Raw genomic sequence first — 24,192 nt, forward strand, 5'->3', positions numbered from 1 at the left:
TCATTCAGAATAACTTCACACACACCCGCTACTGTGTATTTCCAAGTCTAATTCTGGCACTAAACCCATACCTGTCACCCAGCGCCTAAATACTAGGCCTCAAATTTATATCCCGCTAAATCTGTCCTTAGTGCTGTAGCTGGGCGAGTTATTTAGTGTCCGTTCAAGCACATTTCTTGTTCTGGGTTGAAATACAATTCCCAATTTAGCAATTTCATAATTTAGTGGTTTCTGCTATATCAGAGCTATTTGAAATCTATCCCTAAAAGGGTATATAATATTCAAGGTGCACATTGGGTCATTCAGAATAACTTCACACACACCCGCTACTGTGTATTTCCAAGTCTAATTCTGGCACTAAACCCATACCTGTCACCCAGCGCCTAAATACTAGGCCTCAAATTTATATCCCGCTAAATCTGTCCCTAGTGCTGTAGCTGGGCGAGTTATTTAGTGTCCGTTCAAGCACATTTCTTGTTCTGGGTTGAAATACAATTCCCAATTTAGCAATTTCATAATTTAGTGGTTTCTGCTATATCAGAGCTATTTGAAATCTATCCCTAAAAGGGTATATAATATTCAAGGTGCACATAGGGTCATTCAGAATAACTTCACACACACCCGCTACTGTGCATTTCCAAGTCTAATTCTGTCACTAAACCCATACCTGTCACCCAGCGCCTAAATACTAGGCCTCAAATTTATATCCCGCTAAATCTGTCCCTAGTGCTGTAGCTGGGCGAGTTATTTAGTGTCCGTTCAAGCACATTTCTTGTTCTGGGTTGAAATACAATTCCCAATTTAGCAATTTCATAATTTAGTGGTTTCTGCTATATCAGAGCTATTTGAAATCTATCCCTAAAAGGGTATATAATATTCAAGGTGCACATAGGGTCATTCAGAATAACTTCACACACCCGCTACTGTGCATTTCCAAATCTAATTCTGTCACTAAACCCATACCTGTCACCCAGCGCCTAAATACTAGGCCTCAAATTTATATCCCGCTAAATCTCTCGTTACCGCTGTCCTGTTGTGGCTGGGAAAGTTATTTAGTGTCCGTCAAAGCACATTTTTTGTTCTGGGTTGAAATACAATTCCCAATTTAGCAATTTCATAATTTAGTCGTTTCTGCTATATCAGAGCTATTTGAAATCTATCCCTAAAAGGGTATATCATATTGAAGGTGCACATAGGGTCATTCAGAATAACTTCACACACACGCTTCTGTGCATTTCCAAGTCTAATTCTGTCACTAAATCCATACCGGTCACCCAGCGCCTAAATACTAGGCCTCAAATTTATATCCCGCTGAATTTGAATACAATACATTGGGCCAAATAATATATTTGTTGTTGTGGTGAACCATAACAATGAGAAAAACATCTAGTAAGGGACGCGGACGTGGACATGGTCGTGGTGGTGTTAGTGGACCCTCTGGTGCTGGGAGAGGACGTGGCCGTTCTGCCACATCCACACGTCCTAGTGTACCAACTACCTCAGGTCCCAGTAGCCGCCAGAATTTACAGCGATATATGGTGGGGCCCAATGCCGTTCTAAGGATGGTAAGGCCTGAGCAGGTACAGGCATTAGTCAATTGGGTGGCCGACAGTGGATCCAGCACGTTCACATTATCTCCCACCCAGTCTTCTGCAGAAAGCGCACAGATGGCGCCTGAAAACCAACCCCATCAGTCTGTCACATCACCCCCATGCATACCAGGGAAACTGTCTCAGCCTCAAGTTATGCAGCAGTCTCTTATGCTGTTTGAAGACTCCGCTGGCAGGGTTTCCCAAGGGCATCCACCTAGCCCTTCCCCAGCGGTGAAAGACATAGAATGCACTGACGCACAACCACTTATGTTTCCTGATGATGAGGACATGGGAATACCACCTCAGCATGTCTCTGATGATGACGAAACACAGGTGCCAACTGCTGCGTCTTTCTGCAGTGTGCAGACTGAACAGGAGGTCAGGGATCAAGACTGGGTGGAAGACGATGCAGGGGACGATGAGGTCCTAGACCCCACATGGAATGAAGGTCGTGCCACTGACTTTCACAGTTCGGAGGAAGAGGCAGTGGTGAGACCGAGCCAACAGCGTAGCAAAAGAGGGAGCAGTGGGCAAAAGCAGAACACCCGCCGCCAAGAGACTCCGCCTGCTACTGACCGCCGCCATCTGGGACCGAGCACCCCAAAGGCAGCTTCAAGGAGTTCCCTGGCATGGCACTTCTTCAAACAATGTGCTGACGACAAGACCCGAGTGGTTTGCACGCTGTGCCATCAGAGCCTGAAGCGAGGCATTAACGTTCTGAACCTGAGCACAACCTGCATGACCAGGCACCTGCATGCAAAGCATGAACTGCAGTGGAGTAAACACCTTAAAACCAAGGAAGTCACTCAGGCTCCCCCTGCTACCTCTTCTGCTGCTGCCGCCTCGGCCTATTCTGCTGCTGCCGCCTCGGCCTCTTCCTCCGCCTCTGGAGGAACGTTGGCACCTGCCGCCCAGCAAACAGGGGATGTACCACCAACACCACCACCACCACCTCCGTCACCAAGCGTCTCAACCATGTCACACGCCAGCGTTCAGCTCTCCATCTCACAAACATTTGATAGAAAGCGTAAATTCCCACCTAGCCACCCTCGATCCCTGGCCCTGAATGCCAGCATTTCTAAACTACTGGCCTATGAAATGCTGTCATTTAGGCTGGTGGACACAGACAGCTTCAAACAGCTCATGTCGCTTGCTGTCCCACAGTATGTTGTTCCCAGCCGGCACTACTTCTCCAAGAGAGCCGTGCCTTCCCTGCACAACCAAGTATCCGATAAAATCAAGTGTGCACTGCGCAACGCCATCTGTGGCAAGGTCCACCTAACCACAGATACGTGGACCAGTAAGCACGGCCAGGGACGCTATATCTCCCTAACTGCACACTGGGTAAATGTAGTGGCAGCTGGGCCCCAGGCGGAGAGCTGTTTGGCGCACGTCCTTCCGCCGCCAAGGATCGCAGGGCAACATTCTTTGCCTCCTGTTGCCACCTCCTCCTTCTCGGCTTCCTCCTCCTCTTCTTCCACCTGCTCATCCAGTCAGCCACACACCTTCACCACCAACTTCAGCACAGCCCGGGGTAAACGTCAGCAGGCCATTCTGAAACTCATATGTTTGGGGGACAGGCCCCACACCGCACAGGAGTTGTGGCGGGGTATAGAACAACAGACCGACGAGTGGTTGCTGCCGGTGAGCCTCAAGCCCGGCCTGGTGGTGTGTGATAATGGGCGAAATCTCGTTGCAGCTCTGGGACTAGCCAATTTGACGCACATCCCTTGCTTGGCGCATGTGCTGAATTTGGTGGTGCAGAAGTTCATTCACAACTACCCCGACATGTCAGAGCTGCTGCATAAAGTGCGGGCCGTCTGTTCGCGCTTCCGGCGTTCACATCCTGCTGCTGCTCGCCTGTCTGCGCTACAGCGTAACTTCGGCCTTCCCGCTCACCGCCTCATATGCGACGTGCCCACCAGGTGGAACTCCACCTTGCACATGCTGGACAGACTGTGCGAGCAGCAGCAGGCCATAGTGGAGTTTCAGCTGCAGCACGCACGGGTCAGTCGCACTACAGAACAGCACCACTTCACCACCAATGACTGGGCCTCCATGCGAGACCTGTGTGCCCTGTTGCGCTGTTTCGAGTACTCCACCAACATGGCCAGTGGCGATGACACCGTTATCAGCGTTACAATACCACTTCTATGTCTCCTTGAGAAAACACTTAGGGCGATGATGGAAGAGGAGGTGGCCCAGGAGGAGGAGGAGGAGGAGGAGGAAGAGGGGTCATTTTTAGCACTTTCAGGCCAGTCTCTTCGAAGTGACTCAGAGGGAGGTTTTTGGCAACAGCAGAGGCCAGGTACAAATGTGGCCAGCCAGGGCCCACTACTGGAGGACGAGGAGGACGAGGATGAGGAGGAGGTGGAGGAGGATGAGGATGAAGCATGGTCACAGCGGGGTGGCACCCAACGCAGCTCGGGTCCATCACTGGTGCGTGGCTGGGGGGAAAGGCAGGACGATGACGATACGCCTCCCACAGAGGACAGCTTGTCCTTACCCCTGGGCAGCCTGGCACACATGAGCGACTACATGCTGCAGTGCCTGCGCAACGACAGCAGAGTTGCCCACATTTTAACCTGTGCGGACTACTGGGTTGCCACCCTGCTGGATCCACGCTACAAAGACAATGTGCCCACCTTACTTCCTGCACTGGAGCGTGATAGGAAGATGCGCGAGTACAAGCGCACGTTGGTAGACGCGCTACTGAGAGCATTCCCAAATGTCACAGGGGAACAAGTGGAAGCCCAAGGCCAAGGCAGAGGAGGAGCAAGAGGTCGCCAAGGCAGCTGTGTCACGGCCAGCTCCTCTGAGGGCAGGGTTAGCATGGCAGAGATGTGGAAAACTTTTGTCAACACGCCACAGCTAACTGCACCACCACCTGATACGCAACGTGTTAGCAGGAGGCAACATTTCACTAACATGGTGGAACAGTACGTGTGCACACCCCTCCACGTACTGACTGATGGTTCGGCCCCATTCAACTTCTGGGTCTCTAAATTGTCCACGTGGCCAGAGCTAGCCTTTTATGCCTTGGAGGTGCTGGCCTGCCCGGCAGCCAGCGTTTTGTCTGAACGTGTATTCAGCACGGCAGGGGGCGTCATTACAGACAAACGCAGCCGCCTGTCTACAGCCAATGTGGACAAGCTGACGTTCATAAAAATGAACCAGGCATGGATCCCACAGGACCTGTCCGTCCCTTGTCCAGATTAGACATTAACTACCTCCCCATAACCATATATTATTGGACTCCAGGGCACTTCCTCATTCAATCCTATTTTTATTTTCATTTTACCATTATATTGCGAGGCTACCCAAAGTTGAATGAACCTCTCCTCTGCCTGTGTGCTAGGCCTAAATATATGCCAATGGACTGTTGCAGTGGTGGCTGACGTGAAGCCTCATTCTCTGCTATGACATGCAGACTGATTCTCTGCTGACATGAAGACAGATTCTCTGTTACGGGACCTCCCTCCTCTGCCTGGGTGCTGGGCCTAAATATATGCCAATGGACTGTTGCAGTGGTGGCTGACATGAAGCCTGATTCTCTGCTATGACATGCAGACTAATTCTCTGCTGACATGAAGCCAGATTGTCTGTTACGGGACCTCTCTCCTCTGCCTGGGTGCTGGGCCTAAATTTATGACAATGGACTGTTGCAGTGGTGGCTGACGTGAAGCCTGATTCTCTGCTATGACATGCAGACTGATTCTCTGCTGACATGAAGCCAGATTGTCTGTTACGGGACCTCTCTGCTCTGCCTGTGTGCTAGGCCTAAATATATGCCAATGGACTGTTGCAGTGGTGGCTGACGTGAAGCCTGATTCTCTGCTATGACATGCAGACTGATTCTCTGCTGACATGAAGCCAGATTGTCTGTTACGGGACCTCTCTGCTCTGCATGTGTGCTAGGCCTAAATATATGCCAATGGACTGTTGCAGTGGTGGGTGACGTGAAGCCTCATTCTCTGCTATGACATGCAGACTGATTCTCTGCTGACATGAAGACAGATTCTCTGTTACGGGACCTCCCTCCTCTGCCTGGGTGCTGGGCCTAAATATATGCCAATGGACTGTTGCAGTGGTGGCTGACATGAAGCCTGATTCTCTGCTATGACATGCAGACTAATTCTCTGCTGACATGAAGCCAGATTGTCTGTTACGGGACCTCTCTCCTCTGCCTGGGTGCTGGGCCTAAATTTATGACAATGGACTGTTGCAGTGGTGGCTGACGTGAAGCCTGATTCTCTGCTATGACATGCAGACTGATTCTCTGCTGACATGAAGCCAGATTGTCTGTTACGGGACCTCTCTGCTCTGCCTGTGTGCTAGGCCTAAATATATGCCAATGGACTGTTGCAGTGGTGGCTGACGTGAAGCCTCATTCTCTGCTATGACATGCAGACTGATTCTCTGCTGACATGAAGCCAGATTGTCTGTTACGGGACCTCTCTGCTCTGCCTGTGTGCTAGGCCTAAATATATGCCAATGGACTGTTGCAGTGGTGGGTGACGTGAAGCCTCATTCTCTGCTATGACATGCAGACTGATTCTCTGCTGACATGAAGCCAGATTCTCTGTTACGGGACCTCTCTCCTCTGCCTGTGTGTGTGCTGGGCCTAAATATATGCCAATGGACTGTTGCAGTGGTGGCTGACGTGAAGCCTGATTCTCTGCTATGACATGCAGACTGATTCTCTGCTGACATGAAGCCAGATTGTCTGTTACGGGACCTCTCTCCTCTGCCTGTGTGTGTGCTGGGCCTAAATATATGCCAATGGACTGTTGCAGTGGTGGCTGACGTGAAGCCTCATTCTCTGCTATGACATGCAGACTAATTCTCTGCTGACATGAAGACAGATTCTCTGTTACGGGACCTCTCTCCTCTGCCTGGGTGCCGGGGCCTAAATATCTGAGAATGGACTGTTCCAGTGGTGGGTGACGGGAAGCCAGATTCTCTGCTATGGAACCTCTCTCCAATTGATTTTGGTTAATTTTTATTTATTTAATTTTTATTTTAATTCATTTCCCTATCCACATTTGTTTGCAGGGGATTTACCTACATGTTGCTGCCTTTTGCAGCCCTCTAGCTCTTTCCTGGGCTGTTTTACAGCCTTTTTAGTGCCGAAAAGTTCGGGTCCCCATTGACTTCAATGGGGTTCGGGTTCGGGACGAAGTTCGGATCGGGTTCGGATCCCGAACCCGAACATTTCCGGGATGTTCGGCCGAACTTCTCGAACCCGAACATCCAGGTGTTCGCTCAACTCTAGCGGTGAGTTGAGGCCTTGCATCGATTACAGGGGTCTCAATCGCATCACGATCAAGAACTGCTTACCCGATACCCTTGATTTCCGAGCTGTTCGATCGCCTCAAAGGGGCCACGGTCTTTACCAAACTCGACCTGAGGGCGGCATATAACCTGGTAAGGATCAAGGCGGGCGATGAGTGGAAGACCGCGTTTAACACCAGGACCGGTCATTATGAATCCTTGGTTATGCCCTTTGGGTTGTGCAATGCGCCCGCAGTCTTCCAGGAATTCATCAACGATGTTTTCCGTGACCTGTTGCAGCAGTGTGTGGTGGTCTATTTGGATGACATCTTGGTATATTCTGAATCCATGGAGGCCCACATTCTGGATGTCAGACGAGTGTTGCAACGGTTACGAGAGAACAAGCTGTTCGGTAAGCTTGAGAAATGCGAATTTCACCGATCCCAGGTAACCTTCTTAGGTTACATCATTTCCGCTGAGGGGTTCTCCATGGATCCTGAGAAGGTTTCGGCTGTCTTACAGTGGCCCCAGCCCAGTGGTCTTCGTGCCCTGCAGTGCTTTTTGGGCTTCGCCAATTATTATCGGAAGTTCATCAGGGACTTTTCCATGCTAGCCAAGCCTCTCACGGATCTGACCAGGAAGGGCAGTAATCCCCAGGTCTGGCCGCTCGAGGCCATCCAAGCTTTTGAGGCTCTAAAGTCCGCCTTTGTGTCGGCTCCGATTCTGTCGCATCCCAACCCTGGGTTGCCTTTTGTCCTCGAGGTGGACGCGTCTGAGACGGGAGTAGGCGCCCTTCTGTCTCAGCGTAGAACACCAGAGGGTCCTCTGCTTCCTTGTGGGTTTTACTCCCGGAAACTGTCTTCCGCGGTGTGCAACTATCAGATTGGTGACAGGGAGTTATTGGCCATCGTGCAGGCCCTTAAAGAATGGAGGCACTTGCTCGAGGGCTCGGTGGTTCCGGTTCTCATCCTGACGGACCACAAGAATCTGACCTACCTCTCTGAGGCCAAGAGATTGACACCACGTCAGGCCAGATGGGCTCTGTTCTTGTCACGTTTTAATTACGTGGTCTCCTACCTACCCGGTTCCAAGAACATCAGAGCGGATGCCTTATCACGGCAGTACTCCGAGCTGTCCGGGGAGGAGTCGATTCCGACTTCGGTCATACCTCCGAATCAGATCCTGGCCGCTATTCGCACCAGCCTGACCTCTCCCCTGGGTGAGCAGATTTTGGCGGCTCAATCTGGTGCTCCCTCTGGGAGACCCAACGGCAGATGTTTTGTGCCTGAGGAGTTGCGCACTCGGTTGTTGCGAACCTACCATAACTCCAAGGCCGCGGGGCATCCTGGAAAGAATCAGCTGTCCTGGGCTGTTTCACGTCTGTTCTGGTGGCCTTCTCTACGTTCCGACATCGCCACATATGTAGCGGCATGCTCCGTTTGTGCCCAGAGTAAGTCCCCTCGGCACCTTCCGTTGGGCCTTTTGCAACCCATAGCCACCGGGGAGCGTCCATGGTCACACCTGGGGATGGATTTCATTGTGGACCTCCCTGCATCCCGAGGCCATATGGTCATTCTCATGATTGTGGATCGGTTTTCCAAAATGTGCCACTGTGTTCCTCTCAAGAAGTTACCCTCTGCACAAGAGTTGGCCTCGATTTTTGCCAGGGAGGTCTTCCGGTTGCACGGTTTGCCCAAGGAGATTGTGTCGGATCGGGGGAGTCAGTTTGTGTCCAGGTTCTGGCGCGCCTTTTGCTCCCAGTTGGGGATTCATCTCTCTTTCTCCTCGGCCTACCACCCTCAGTCCAATGGGGCCGCAGAACGATCCAATCAGGCTTTGGAGCAATTCCTTCGTTGCTATGTCTCCGATCACCAAGACAATTGGGTTGACCTCCTGCCTTGGGCTGAGTTTGCCAGGAACACGGCGGTGAACTCTTCCTCTGGGACGTCTCCCTTCATGGCCAATTATGGGTTCCAACCTGCCGTGTTACCGGAGGTATTCTCTCCCCAGGATATTCCGGCTGTGGAGGATCACCTTTCCGTCCTACGTGCTTCTTGGGTACAGATCCAGAGGTCCCTTGAGGTCTCTGCGCAGCGCCAGAGACTCCAGGCTGATCGCAGACGAGCGCCTGCTCCTTCCTACCAGGTCGGAGACCGCGTATGGTTGTCCACCCGTAACCTCAACCTTCGAGTGCCCACTCCCAAGCTGGCGCCTCGCTTTGTTGGTCCCTTCCGAGTGCTTCGCAGGGTAAACCCGGTAGCCTATGCCCTTGCGCTTCCTCCTGGCATGCGGATCGCCAACGTGTTTCATGTCTCCCTGTTGAAGCCACTGGTGTGTAATCGTTTCACTTCCTCGATTCCTCGGCCTCGTCCGGTCCAAGTGGGCAATCGTGAGGAGTATGAGGTGAGCAATATCCTGGACTCACGCCGTGTCCGCGGTCGGGTGCAGTTTTTGGTCCATTGGCGTGGTTATGGTCCAGAGGAGCGTTCCTGGGTTCCCTCCGCAGATGTCCATGCTCCTGCCTTGCTCCGAGCCTTCCACGCACGCTTCCCTCAGAAACCGTTCTTTACTCTGCGGAGGAGGGGCCCTTGAGGGGGAGGTACTGTCATGGTCTTACCTTCTTGCTGTTCTCCTTCGTTTGACATGTGCTGGCGGCCATCTTGGTTTCTGGGTTTCTTGTAGCCTCCCACCCTGCGGCTTCTCCTTCCCACTGGGAGGAGCTGGATGCCTAGCTCATATATATAGGAGGTCTGTGGCTTCAGTTCCTTGCTTGGTCCTCCTGTGTTCACATGCTTCTAAGACTGCTGCTGCTTCTGGTTCCTGATCCTGGCTTCGTCTGACTACCCTGCTGGTTCCTGATCCAGGCTTCGTCTGACTACCCTGCTGGTTCCTGATCCAGGCTTCGTCTGACTACCCTGCTGGTTCCTGACCTCTGCCTTCGCAAGACCCTGCTTCGGTTTAGCCATCCATTTGGACTTTTGCCTTACAGCTTGATTTTCAATAAAGCCTTCTTATTTCCACTTATCTCTTGTTGTACGTCTGGTTCATGGTTCCATGACATTGGCTCAACTGGAGATCCTTAAAACCTTAATTCATGTCTAGGCTCTCTCACTCACTTACACTAATACTATTTATGCAGATACTTCTCTCAAACCTGAAGTAGATCTACCCTACTTGCTTGCTTCAGTTTCCCTTATACATGTTACCCACATATCTTGCCCTCAAATAGGTACTTATCACTCCTCCCCCCCCTTTTTATTTCATGTTTTTGTACCTTTTCAAGGTTGTTTGGTTCTATGATGTTACTATAATTGATTCTGCCACTGCAATATCAGAGAAGTTGCATGTTAGCATATCACTGCTACCCCATCTGACATCCCTCCCTAAATGAAATCTCAATAGCTTATGATGTAGCCATTACTTGGAGGCAGATGTTATTAGGGACCCCAGGTTTTGTTGACCTTCAATATGCAAAGTCAAGAATTTCCACCCAAATTTATAGGTCTCGTGCTCTCTGTCTCCCTACGGCCTCACGCATCATAAAGTACTGAGCCCCCTTTTACTTGCTTATTATGGGCATAAAAGTCCCCTATTATCTACCTTTGTTATGGTGATTGTTTGCTATTCATGATTGTGCATTACTAGTGATTTTGTACTATTTGCATGCATCATTGTACGTGGCATTCACATCCTTGATTGTTTTGTAATACTCTTTATTGAAAAATAATAAAAAGATATTAAAAAGGGCCTGGGCCACAAATGGTTGTGGGATTGACTTTAGTAATAGATGGGTGTTCTGTTATAGCAACCCACCATGGAGGTGAGGTCCATCCTGCTATTGGCAATGATCTACAAGTATTATTATACCTGGATGTAGAAAAGTTTACAGGAAAAGAATATGACTTTCCTATTTTTATCACAAACTTTTATTTTGCAACTGGAGTAACTATATATGGCATAGATTTGGAAAAATAGGAGAGTGAGTACAATCTTTAACCTGTGTATGTTTAGCTCTGGTTTAGGGCTCTTTCACACTTGCGTTCTTGTCTTCCAGCATAGAGTTCCGTCGTCTGGGCTCTATGCCGGAAGAATCCTGATCAGGATTATCCCAATGCATTCTGAATGGAGTGAAATCCGTTCAGGATGTATCAGGATGTCTTCAGTTCCGGAACTGAACATTTTTTGGCCGGAGAAAATACCGCAGCATGCTGCGCTTTTTGCTCCGGCCAAAAATCCTGAAGACTTGCCGCAAGGCCGGATCCGGAATTAATGCCCATTGAAAGGCATTGATCCGGATTCGGCCTTAAGCTAAACGTCGTTTCGGCGCATTGCCGGATCCAACGTTTAGCTTTTTCTGAATGGTTACCATGGTTGCCGGGACGCTAAAGTCCTGGCAGCCATGGTAAAGTGTAGCGGGGAGCGGGGGAGCAGCATACTTACCGTCCGTGCGGCTCCCGGTGCGCTCCAGAGTGATGGCAGGGCGCCCCACGCACATGGATGACGTGATTGCATGGCACGTCATCCATGCACATGGGGCGCTCTGACGTCATTCTGGAGCGCCCCGGGAGCCGTGCGAACTGTAAGTATACCGCTCCCCCACTCCTACTATGGCAACCAGGACTTTAATAGCTTCCTGGCTGCCATAGTAACACTGAAAGCATTTTGAAGACGGATCCGTCTTCAAATGCTTTCAGTACACTTGCGTTTTTCCGGATCCAGCATGTAATTCCGGCAAGTGGAGTACACGCCAGATCCGGGCAACGCAAGTGTGAAAGAGGCCTTAGTGAATAATTAATACAAACCGGATTCCAAAAAAGTTGGGACACTAAACAAATTGTGAATAAAAACTGAATGCAATGATGTGGAGATGGCAAATGTCAATATTTTATTTGTAATAGAATGTAGATGACAGATCAAACGTTTAATCCGAGTAAATGTATCATTTTAAATGAAAAATACGTTGATTCAAATTTTCACGGTGTCAACAAATCCCCAAAAAGTTGGGACAAGTAGCAATAAGAGGCTGGGAAAAGTAAATTTGAGCATAACGAAGAGCTGGAAGACCAATTAACATTAATTAGGTCAATTGGCAACATGATTGGGTATAAAAAGAGCTTCTCAGAGTGGCAGTGTCTCTCACAAGCCAAGATGGGTAGAGGATCACCAATTCCCACAATGTTGTGCAGAAAGATAGTGGAGCAATATCAGAAAGGTGTTACACAGCGAAAAATTGCAAAGACTTTGCATCTATCATCATCAACTGTGCATAACATCATCCGAAGATTCAGAGAATCTGGAACAATCTCTGTGCGTAAGGGTCAAGGCCGTAAAACCTTACTGGATGCCCGTGATCTCCGGGCCCTTAAACGACACTGCACCACAAACAGGAATTCTACTGTAAAGGAAATCACAGGATGGGCTCACGAATACTTCCAGAAACCATTGTCAGTGAACACAATCCACCGTGCCATCCGCCGTTGCCAGCTGAAACTCTACAGTGCAAAGAAGAAGCCATTTCTAAGCAAGATCCACAAGCTCAGGCGTTTTCACTGGGCCAGGGATCATTTAAAATGGAGTGTGGCAAAATGGAAGACTGTTCTGTGGTCAGACGAGTCACGATTCGAAGTTCTTTTTGGAAATCTGGGACGCCATGTCATCCGTACCAAAGAGGACAAGGACAACCCAAGTTGTTATCAATGCTCAGTTCAGAAGCCTGCATCTCTGATGGTATGGGGTTGCATGAGTGCGTGTGGCATGGGCAGCTTGCATGTCTGGAAAGGCACCATCAATGCAGAAAAATATATTCAGGTTCTAGAACAACATATGCTCCCATCCAGACGTCATCTCTTTCAGGAAAGACCCTGCATTTTTCAACAAGATAATGCCAGACCACATTCTGCATCAATCACAACATCATGGCTGCGTAGGAGAAGGATCCGGGTATTGAAATGGCCAGTCTGCAGTCCAGATCTTTCACCTATAGAGAACATTTGGTGCATCATAAAGAGGAAGGTGCAACAAAGAAGGCCCAAGACGATTGAATAGTTAGAGGCCTGTATTAGACAAGAATGGGAGAGCATTCCTATTTCTAAACTTGAGAAACTGGTCTCCTCTGTCCCCAGACGTCTGTTGAGTGTTGTAAGAAGAAGGGGAGATGCCACACAGTGGTGAAAATGGCTTTGTCCCATCTTTTTGGGGATTTGTTGACACCATGAAATTCTGATTCAACACATTTTTCCCTTAAAATGGTACATTTTCTCAGTTTAAACTGTTGTTCCGTGATTTATGTTCTATTCTGAATAAAATATTAGAAGTTGGCACCTCCACATCATTGCATTCAGTTTTTATTCAGGATTTGTATAGTGTCCCAACTTTTTTGGAATCCGGTTTGTAACTTATCCCAGCCATCAAGAAAAAGCTCATGTAAATCTTGTTTATCCATAACTCACTGTCCTGTTCTCTTATTCTCATCTAAATCATAGCACATAATAATGCATTTAGCTGGATAGTCTTGACTTTTAAAATAGTAATCTATACACACAAAAATATCCTGTATGTCTTACCTGTTTATAGTGTGATCATCATCTGGAAATGTTAATGGGTCTTCTTCCTTTGATTTTTCATGTGTTGACCTGGCATAGCAGGTATATTCTGCATATGCTAGAAATAATACTACTGCTATTAACCATCCTCCAAGAATCACACCCCAGGGTCCTTTGTTAGGCCTTAGGTTAAAAGAGTCATCATAAAGTAACATCTTCACGCAAAGAAAGAGCAACTATATAAGGAAGGTACTGCTGCTTCAGCTGCAACTTAGGTGGCAATTTCAGGGAGGCTGTATTCTGTCCTCTACCTCAAACCACTTTAGGAAATATCAGTGTGGAACTTAGAAAATGAGCTGTCACTCCTTGTCCTTCTACCTTGATAGCAGTGGATGTAGTCAACAGGACTTTGTATGAATTTTCCCAATGTTCTGTGAAAGACCCAGACCTCAAGAATTTACACACCAATAATGTCTCCAGGCTGAATGTCATACACCTGACTGTGGTCCCAGGCTGTTGATAGCTGACTTGATGAATATCATTTAGCCGATTTTTTAGTCTTAGTATGTAATCAACATTCAGGGTGTTGTTTACGTTAAGATTGTTTTCTGGGGGTGAAATTGGATGGTTAGGAAGTTTTCTGCACAATATCTCATAAGGAGAAAGTTGTAAAGGACTACGTAGTTTGGTCCTCAGTTCCATTGGTACAAGAGGCAATTTCGACTGGTTTTTTGACCACCCACCACACATTTATCTCAGATTTTATATGTCATCTTTTATGAAAACCGCATTAAGATTCTATATACATATACTTTTTTACGTATTTTTTTTAAATGTGTATATATATATATATATATATATATATTAGAGATTTTTATCTAAGTTAGGTATGTAGAATCCATATATAATGTACAGCCATTCAAACATATATTCTCAATATGTTTTCTGTCAAAAAAATTTGTATGGGAATTTTTTATACAAAAAAATGTATTTACACAAAAGGATAAATTTTCCTAAAGGAGTTTTTGAATTTCTCTGCTGTCTTTACCACAGTTTTTATTAAAGTTTATTAACCTGAATAGTTATGGATCCTTATAGTTGAAGATGTCTATTGTTATAAACAAGGATATATGCATTTTCCCTTGAACACTAATTTTAAATATTTTAAAAAAAGAAAAAAAAAGAAAATGATGATTACACTTACCGGTAATCGGATTTTCCTGACCCCACGACAGCACCACTGAGAGATGGCTTCGCCTCCATGGACAGGAAACCTGTAGCATAAAAAAGGTGGAGCCACTCTCCCACCTCAGTGGGTTTACAGAGCACGAGAGTGTAACGCACCTAGTTTGATCAGTTAGGATCTCAACTGCGGAAGCAATGGACATCCACTATTATCCCACCACCCTTGTGTTTGGCTGTGGGATTCGCGGTTACTCAGTATGTACCCCAGGCGTCACTCTCAGTCTTAGGCGGAGAGTTTGGGGTAACAAAATCATTTACCGCTATCCATCTAATTAGTTTTACTGATAGTAAGGAGGGACTCTCAGAATTACAGGAGTCACGAGTTAGTATAAGCTTGTGCAACGTTTAGAGTTAGCATCTAGTATGCAATCAGAGTTAGTATATAGCATGTCCTCAGTTTAGTATATAGTATGCCATAGGTTCAAGGTTAGTATATAGCATGTCCTCAGTTTAGTATATAGTATGCCATAGGTTCAGAGTTAGTATAGCATGTCCATAGTTTAGTATACACTATGCAGTAGGTTCAGAGTTAGTATAGCATGTCCACAGTTTGATATATACTATGCAGTAGGTTCAGAGTTTGTATAGCATGTCCACAGTTTGATATATACTATGCAGTAGGTTCAGAGTTAGTACAGCATGTCCACAGTTTGATATATACTATGCAGTAGGTTCAGAGTTAGTATAGCATGTCCACAGTTTGATATATACTATGCAGTAGGTTCACTCTGAGTTCCAGGACATTAATCAGAGCAGATAATCAGGCATATACTTGCGGTTAGTTGGTCCTGGCTAGAAAGCCAGTGGCAAGAAGGTAGACAGTCATTCACGATGTAGTTAGGCATCCAGGTTTGGATATGTGGACAGAGTCTTCAGATACCATGGAGCTAGCAGGGTGCGCACTCCATTAGTGGAACACCCTGCTTAGCACCTGTCTTCAATTTAAGGGCTGAATGGTAAGTGGGCGGAGTCACAGAAGGCCCGGGGGCCACTGCGTTCCACGCTAGAGCGCAAGCCAGCGTAACAACACAGGCGGTCGCTGCGTTCCACGCTGGAACGCAAGCCAGCGTATCATCGCAGACGGCCGGTGCGTTCCACGCTGGAGCGCAAGCCAGCGTATCGTCACAGGGAGCCGCTGCGGTCCAAGCTGTATTGTTACAGAGAGGGACTCCCCTTTTGGTTAATACAATATATATACACTTTATTTTTATTTATTTTTTGCATCACACCACGTGAATTTCTTCACCAACCACCACCTTAGGGAGGGAATTAGACGGGTGCTGTCGTGGGGTCAGGAAAATCCGATTACCGGTAAGTGTAATCACCATTTTTCCCCTCCCCCACGACAGCACCCCTGAGAGAGATTACGTAGAATTCAAGGGAGGGTGACCACTTCTAACACCTTAGTACCAAAAAGAAGGTCAGAAACAGAGTCGAGTTGAAGCCTATAGTGCTTATAGAAGGTAGAAGGAGAAGCCCATGTGGCTGCCCTGCAGATCTGGTCAATAGAGACATTAGACCTTTCTGCCCAGGAAGTAGACATTGCCCTAGTAGAGTGAGCCTTCAGGGACAGTGGAGGAGAAAGACCAGAACACGAGTAGGCTAGGGAAATAAGTTCTCGTATCCACCTAGCAATAGTACTCTTGGCGGCCGTATTACCTTTTCGAGCCCCAGCGTATAACACTAACAAGGAAGAGGTTTTTCTCCAATCTTTTGATCTCTCCAGATAATGGATCAGGCACCTTCTTACATCCAATAAGTGCCATCTATCTTCTTCCTCAGTTTTAGGGTATGGAAAAAAGACTGGCAAGACAATTTCCTGCAAGTCTTAGAAGGTACCTTGGGGATGAACTTTGGATCTGGTCTAAGAATCACTCTATCCTCACGTATGGACATAAACGGGGAGTTGATGGACAGTGCCTGAAGCTCGCTAACTCTACGAGCTGAAGTTAATGCTATTAGCATAACTAATTTTAATGTAAGATTTTTAATAGAACTTTCCACAATGGGCTCAAAGGGGGAACTGGTCAAAGCTTTTAAGACTAGGTTCAAATCCCAGGGGGGAAACCTGGGGCCCCTGACAGGTGCAACCCTATCAACTGCCTTAAAGAACCTGACTATCCAGGGATCCATAGCCAGACTTCTACCACTTAAGCCCGAGAGGGCCGAAACCTGCACCTTCAGAGTGCTCTTGGCCAAAACTAATGACAGACCCCTTCGCAAAAATTCTAAGACCTGCCTGGTGGAAATCTTCTCAGGCCAAACATCGGTGTCCAGACCTGAAAAGGAAAGGAATCTCTTCCATATTCTTGCATAAATAGTATTAGTTACCCTCTTCCTACTACTAAGAATGGTGGAGGTCAAGGCTTCAGAGAAGCCTTTCCTAATCAGGTGCACCCTCTCAATCTCCATGCCGTAAGGTGCAAGGATCCTATCTCTGGATGCATTACTGGGCCCTGCCTCAGGAGGTCCGGAATGTCGGGAAGGACCCATGGTTCCGCTATCGACATGGATCTGAGTAGAGAACCAGGCTCTCCTTGGCCAAAAGGGGGCGAATGCTATCATGTCTGACCTCTCTTCCCTTATCTTCCTGAGAACTCTGGGTAGGAGCTGTAGGGGGGGAAAGGCATATCCCAGACGGAATCTCCATTCCAGGAGGAAGGCATCTACCCCATAAGGGGATTCGCAGGGACTGAGGGAGCAAAACCTTTCTACCTGTCTGTTCTTCCTGGTGGCAAATAGATCTATCTCTGGTACCACCCATAGATCCACAATCTTTGCAAATATGGACGGATTCAGGGACCACTCCCCCTGCTTTAAACGATGACGGCTCAGGAAGTCGGCCTGGACATTTTCTTTCCCCCTTATATGTAGGGCGGATATGTGGGTTCATTTTTCCTTGAATTCTGAGAATATTATCTCTGCCTCCCTCATTAAAGATAGGGATCTGGTACCTCCCTGGCGGTTCAGATACGAAACTACTGTTCTGTTGTCCGACATGACTCTGACATGCTGGTGCTGGAGTTCTGGAAGGGCTGTTCGTAAAGCCAACAACACTGCCCTTAATTCCTTCCTGTTGGACGAGAACTGTCTCTGTAAGGCTACTTTCACACTAGCGTTCGGGCGGATCCGTTCTGAACGGATCCGCTCATAATAATGCAGACGGAGGCTCCGTTCAGAACGGATCCGTCTGCATTAAAATGGCAAAAAAAAAGCTAAGTGTGAAAATAGCCTCGGACGGATCCGTCCAGACTTTCAATGTAAAGTCAATGGGGGACGGATCCGCTTGAAGATTGAGCCACATTGTGGCATCTTCAAACGGATCCGTCCCCATTGACTTTACATTGAAAGTCTGGACGGATCCGTCCGAGGCTATTTTCACACTTAGCTTTTTTTCAGCCTCCGCTCCGCACGCCTCCGCACGGCCAGGCGGACACCCGAACGCTGCAAGCATCGGATCCGCTCCATTCAGACTGCATCAGGGCTGGACGGCTGCGTTCGGGTCCGCTCGTGAGCCCCTTCAAACGGAGCTCACGAGCGGACACCCGAACGCTAGTGTGAAAGTAGCCTAACGGGGACCAGATTCCCTGCCTCAACTGACCCTGGAAATGTGCACCCCATCCCCAAGGGCTGGCGTCTGTAGTGATTACCACTGGATTGGGGTAATTCCATGGAATGCCCTGGTCTAAGTTTTCTACCTCCAACCACCAATTGAGGGAGATCAGAGTCTTCTGGCTGAGACATATCTGAGAGTCTAACGTTATCTCTTTTTGTTTTGTCCAATTCAAAATTTCCCATTGTAATATCCTTGAATGAAACTAAGCCCCACGGGCTGCTGGAATACAGGCCGTCATTAACCCTAACAAAGACATTGCTTTTCGGACTGACATCTCTGGGTTCTGCTGGGCCCTCCGGGCTTCGTTCTGGATCTTTCCTATCTTCTCTGCTGGAAGAAAAGTCCTTTGTTGTAGAGAATCCAACCGAAGTCTCAGAAATATCTGACTTGTGCTGGGTTCCAACCTGGATTTTTTGGAATTGATCATCCACCCCAGCTGCTCCAGGATCCGAATCACTGTTTGGACTGATTTCTGACATGTTTCCCGTGACTTTGCAATAATGAAGCGGTCGTCCAGATAAGGAAGGAATAAGATATTCTCCTTTCGAATGAAGGATGCTACCTCCGCCATCACCTTGGTAAAGGTTCTCGGGGCCGTAGATAGGCCGAAGGGCATAGCCTGGAACTGAAGGTGTCTGATACTGATACCCTCTGTAACCGCTACCCTTAGGAATTTTTGAAAAAGGGGATGCATCGGGATATGTAGATATGCATCCTTTAGATCCACTACTGCCATAAAACAACCCTGGAAAACTAAATGAATCGCAGATTTTATGGTCTCCATCTTGAACTTTTTTATCCTTAGGTATTTGTTCAAATGCTTCAAATTTATAATTGTTCGGTAGGATCCGTCCGGTTTTTTGACCAAGAACAGAGTAGAGTAGAAACCCACTCCCTGCTCTGCCCTTGGTACTGGAACTAACACACTTTTTTCTATTAGTTGATCTACCTCTTTCGATAATTTTCTGGACTCTTGTCACTACAAACCTCTGAGGACAATGACCCCGAAACTGCAGCCTTAAGCCCTTTGTTATAATGTTGTTCACCCACTCTCCTGCGACCTCTCTCCAGGCGGAGGGAAAGAACTTTAGTCTTCCCCCTACCTGTAGTCTGGCGTAATTTTTTTGAAGATTTGTCCTTCTGAGAGGAAGAGGAACCTCCAAACATGAAACCTCTACCACCTGAGCCCCTGGGCCTGGGAAACTGATCTCTATCTCCTGGCTGTCTTCTTCCCTGAGATCTGGGGACATTCTGAAAGGGACGTCTATAAGGCCTAAACTGTGAAAAAGAAGACTCCTGAGGCATTCTCTTTTTCCTATCAGCTGCCTTTTCTAAAAAGGCATCTAACTCAGGTCTGAATAAAAACTGTCCCTGACAGGGGATGCTACATAAACGTTGCTTAGAGGCTATGTCGCCCCCCTTCCAGTTCTTAAGCCAAAGGGCCCTACGGGCGGAATTAGAGGTGGAAGCAGACCTGGCTGCTAGTCGAACTGCCTCCACAGAGGCATCTGACAGGAAATCCACGGCTTTCTGTAGGGTCGGTAGAGAATTTAAGATCTGGTCTCTAGGGCATTTATCCCTTAACTGACCTTCCAACCTTTCTAGCCATAATGCTAAGGATCTAGCAGTAACGGTTGCTGCTATGTTGGGCCTAAAGGAGGCAGTGTATGCTTCCCAAGTATTCCTTAGGCAAGAGTCTATTTTCTTGTCCAGCGGGTCCTTCAAAAATCCCATATCGTCAAATGGCAATGAAGATTTTCTAGACACCTTAGAAATGGAAGCTAAATTGAATAATGGTACATCTTAAAAGATATGTCTTTAATAATTTATATTTAAAATAATTGGCTCAACAATAAACATTGTATCAAAAACCTCTCCTGGAGGACAAAATTATTCCCTGCCAACCTCAGTGAACTGGTCAGGTTTGAAAAAATTGTGGAGCCAGGCGGTGTGAACACTGGCCCACTCGGAGGATTGAGTTATGAATAGAAGGTGATAGAGATAAGGAGAGGTGGACAGATACTGGGTCTCAACCCCTATACGTATCCCTATACTCTATATGAGGACTCCCTCCGTCTGACCCTAGGTGGCCCTCAGACCTGTTGTTTGACTGCCCAGCTTCGTTGAAGTTAAAGGACCAGTCACCTCTAAGATCAGGTAATTGAAAAAGAAAAAGAAAAAACAAAGAAACACTATCCCAACGCGTTTCACTGGCAAGCACCAGATCATCAGGGGACTCAGGTATAAACTGGACCACAGGTGAGTAGCGACAGGCAGTATGTGCCTATATCAGCATTCCATGTGAGGCTGAAGCAGCATGAGACACAATCCTAGACAGTATACAATAGGCAGTACTTAGCTTGCTGGAACTTCAACTTGGGTCCATGGTCCGCACCTATCCTGCGTATGGCAGTGGCAGCGGGTTATTCGCGCTGGCGTCCTTTTTAGAGGCGCGCGCGTCAACTAGGCTCCTCCCCCCGGTTCCATGTGATCAGTCACGTGACCTGTGACGTATCGGGTCGCGTCACTCGTTACCGTCACGTGATCAAGGGCGGTCCATGCTAATGCGGCCATAACACTCTAAGGTGATTGGTCGCACAGTCGGAGGGGGCTGAGTCATTTGGGTTAACTATAGGTGGCGATGCGGAGGTGAGCCACTCCCACTCCCCACCCTACACCCATATTCCTGACAAGTCAGGTAAGGGTGTGTCACTCCTTAATATCATGGGAGGCGCTACCCAAGGTATTTGAAAACAGGAAACATGTTGCGGTTTGAATGGCCATAAATAGGTGGTATAGAGATGCATGACCCAAACATACAGTGTGAACAGGAACGTATAAACAGCTCTGCAGCTGTAGTCAAGAGTCGCAATAATCAAGGTCCCCATATGTACTTTTAAGGTGTCACACAGATGGAGAGACATGAGAACTGCAATTGTATATGTGGAATTCCAATATGAGGGGTGACACTGGACTGAACCTACTACCGCTGGACTAAACCTACTACCCAATTATATATGTCAGTATACTAGGTGGACTCACAAGTCTCATATCTCTGGACATAATGGGTGTAGAGTGGTTATTATAGGTATATGATAGGGGACACTGGAGATAGTTACTGGCTAGTGCGTGGATCTAGATTCCTCAATGAACGAGCTGAATGAAAGCTGCTCATTGAGGCCTGTAGGATGGAAAGTCTTTAGCTCAAAGATCCACCACGTCTCCCGCTGTAGTATCCTCCTGTCCCAGTTGCCCCCTCTCTTCAGCCGGGGGACTGATTCAATACCCATAAAGGTGATGCCTTTCAGGTTGCCATTGTGGCTGATTTCAACGTGTTTGGCGAGGGGGGTATCCCTTTTGTTCCTAATGTCTCCGAGGTGTTCCCCCACCCTCCTACGAAGTTCCCTTGTGGTTTTACCCACGTACTCTAATCCACAATGGCAAGTGGCCTTATAGATGACACCCTGAGATCTACAGTTCAAAAAATTCCTGATATTGTAGGTCTTATTGGTGGTATTACTTTTGAAGGTGCCTCCTTTTTTAATGAACGGGCAAGCCACGCAGCCACTACAGCGAAAGCAACCCACTGGCGGTTTTAGTCAGCCGTCTGTTTGGTCGTTGGTCTCGCTGAAGTGGCTGCGTATAATTCTGTCACGTATCGACCGACCCCTACGATAAGTAATGTTAGCACGGGGTGCAACCACATCCTTAACATCTGGATCAAGTAACAAGATGTTCCAATGTTTTGAAATAACATCTCGTACCTCTTTGGCTGCCCCATCAAAAGTTCCAATCAGACGAATCTGTTTGTCACTTTTGTCTCTCTTATTGGGGTGCAGTAATTCGCATCTACTCCTAGAGCAGGCCTTCTGATATGCTGCCCTCAGGGTCGAGTCGGGATAGCCCTTTTCCTTGAATCTTGTCCGTAGGTCGTCGGCTTGTAGTTTAAAATCTCTCATACTTGAACAGTTCCTCCTCATTCTTAAATACTGTCCTGTGGGGATACCTCTTTTAAGCGGGAGAGGATGATGACTGTTCCAATTGAGAAGAGCATTGGTGGAGGTGGGTTTTCTGTAGGTTTTAGTATGAATCTCCCCTCCTCTCCCTCTCATAATAACCACATCCAAAAAAGGTAAAGTGTCCTTTTGGACCTCTGACGTGAACCGTAGTCCCACTTCATTAATGTTGAGGCTGTCAACAAAGTGTTGTAGCTGATCAGCCTCCCCATTCCACAATAGGAATATATCGTCGATGAACCTGACCCACGTCCCCACCTGTGTGACGACGTGGGCCAGCGAATCACCGAAGACGACATTCTCCTCCCACCAGCCCAGGAACAAGTTGGCGTACGATGGGGCACACGGACTCCCCATCGCCGTGCCCCTGAGCTGGTGGTAGAATACCCCATTGAACAGGAAGTAGTTTGATGTCAACGTGAATTCCAAGAGTTTGATGACCAAATCATTATGAGCCTAAAATTGTCGGCCCCTAGTCATAAGAAAGGTCTCAACTGCTCTCAAACCCAAACGATGTGGGATTGAGGAGTATAACGCCTCTACGTCTATGGAGGCCAGTCAAGTGTTACCATCAATACACACACCATCCAGGCGCCCAAGGAGGTCGCTAGTGTCTCTAATGTAGGACGGCAAAGTCCTCACAAAAGGGGCCAGGATGAAATCAAGGTAGATACCCACATTTTGTCCCAAATTATTCACTCCAGCAACTATGGGTCTCCCCTTAAGAGGTGTTGTTCCCTTATGAACCTTGGGAAGGCTATAGAAAGTCGGGATTGTGGGATACTTTTTAAAAAGAAAATCAAACTCTTCTCCTGAGATCAAGCCAGCAGATCTGGCCTCACCCAGGATGTTTTTAAGTGTTGTTTGATAACCAATTGTGGGATCACCTTTAAGTCTTTCGTATGTGTCTTTATCCTTCAACAAATCAAGGCATAGGTTTTTATAGTCTGAAGTGTCCAGAACCACCACATTACCCCCTTTATCAGAGGATTTAATTGTGATGGTCTTGTCACTAGCCAGATTTTCTATCGCCTTGTATTCCTCTTTGGAGCAATTGAATCCGGGTTTCTCCAGAGTCATTTTCTCCAAATCTCGCGACACTTGGTTTAAAAATACATCAATGCAGGAGGGGTCCCCAGTTGGTGGTGTTCTAGTACTTCTATTTTTCAGAGTAGTAAAGGGCCCTTTACCCTCCTGCATGGTGCAGTCACTCAGGTTAAACAGCAATTTGACATCCTGTAAAATATCAGAAGGGATTCCTAATTCTTTACTCTCACGTCTACCGATCAAGGAAAAGTGTTTATGCCATTTGAGTTTTCTGGCAAACAAACTCAGATCCTTGATCCAATTGAACAAGTTGAAGAAAGAAGTGGGTACAAATGATAACCCTTTGCAGAGAATTGCCATCTCTGCTTGCTCAAGTTTCCGTGATGACAGATTCAATATCTGCCCACACTGTTTTGGCTCGATGTCGTTGGGGTTACAGGTTCTTTGCGGTTTCGCAGGTAATAGGGAATTCCTTGATCTAAAAAACGTACACCGCTGTTGTCATACGAACCACGTGACCCACTATTTTCATAGGTACCCCGTGGTCCTCTACCCCTTCTGCGTCCGCGACCTCTCCCTCGATTCGATTGGCCACCCTCCTTTTCGCCTTCAGAAATATCAGTTTCACTGGAAGAGATGTCAGAATCTAGTTTTCCTGTTCCTTTTTGAGGACCGCGTTCAATAGTGATATAGACCCTGTTTTCACGAAAGTCTTGCAAATCCCTATTGAACTGACGGTGCTTTCTTTCTTTTAGGTGAAACTGAAATTTCTCTAACGTGGTCTTAAGTTGTGCCTCCTTATTCGCAAACTCTGGTTCTCGTTTGAGTTTATTGGTAACTTCAATCTGCTCTTTAAGCTT

The sequence above is a fragment of the Bufo gargarizans genome, chromosome 5 (genome assembly GCF_014858855.1).
Source record: "Bufo gargarizans isolate SCDJY-AF-19 chromosome 5, ASM1485885v1, whole genome shotgun sequence".
NCBI lineage: Eukaryota > Metazoa > Chordata > Amphibia > Anura > Bufonidae > Bufo > Bufo gargarizans.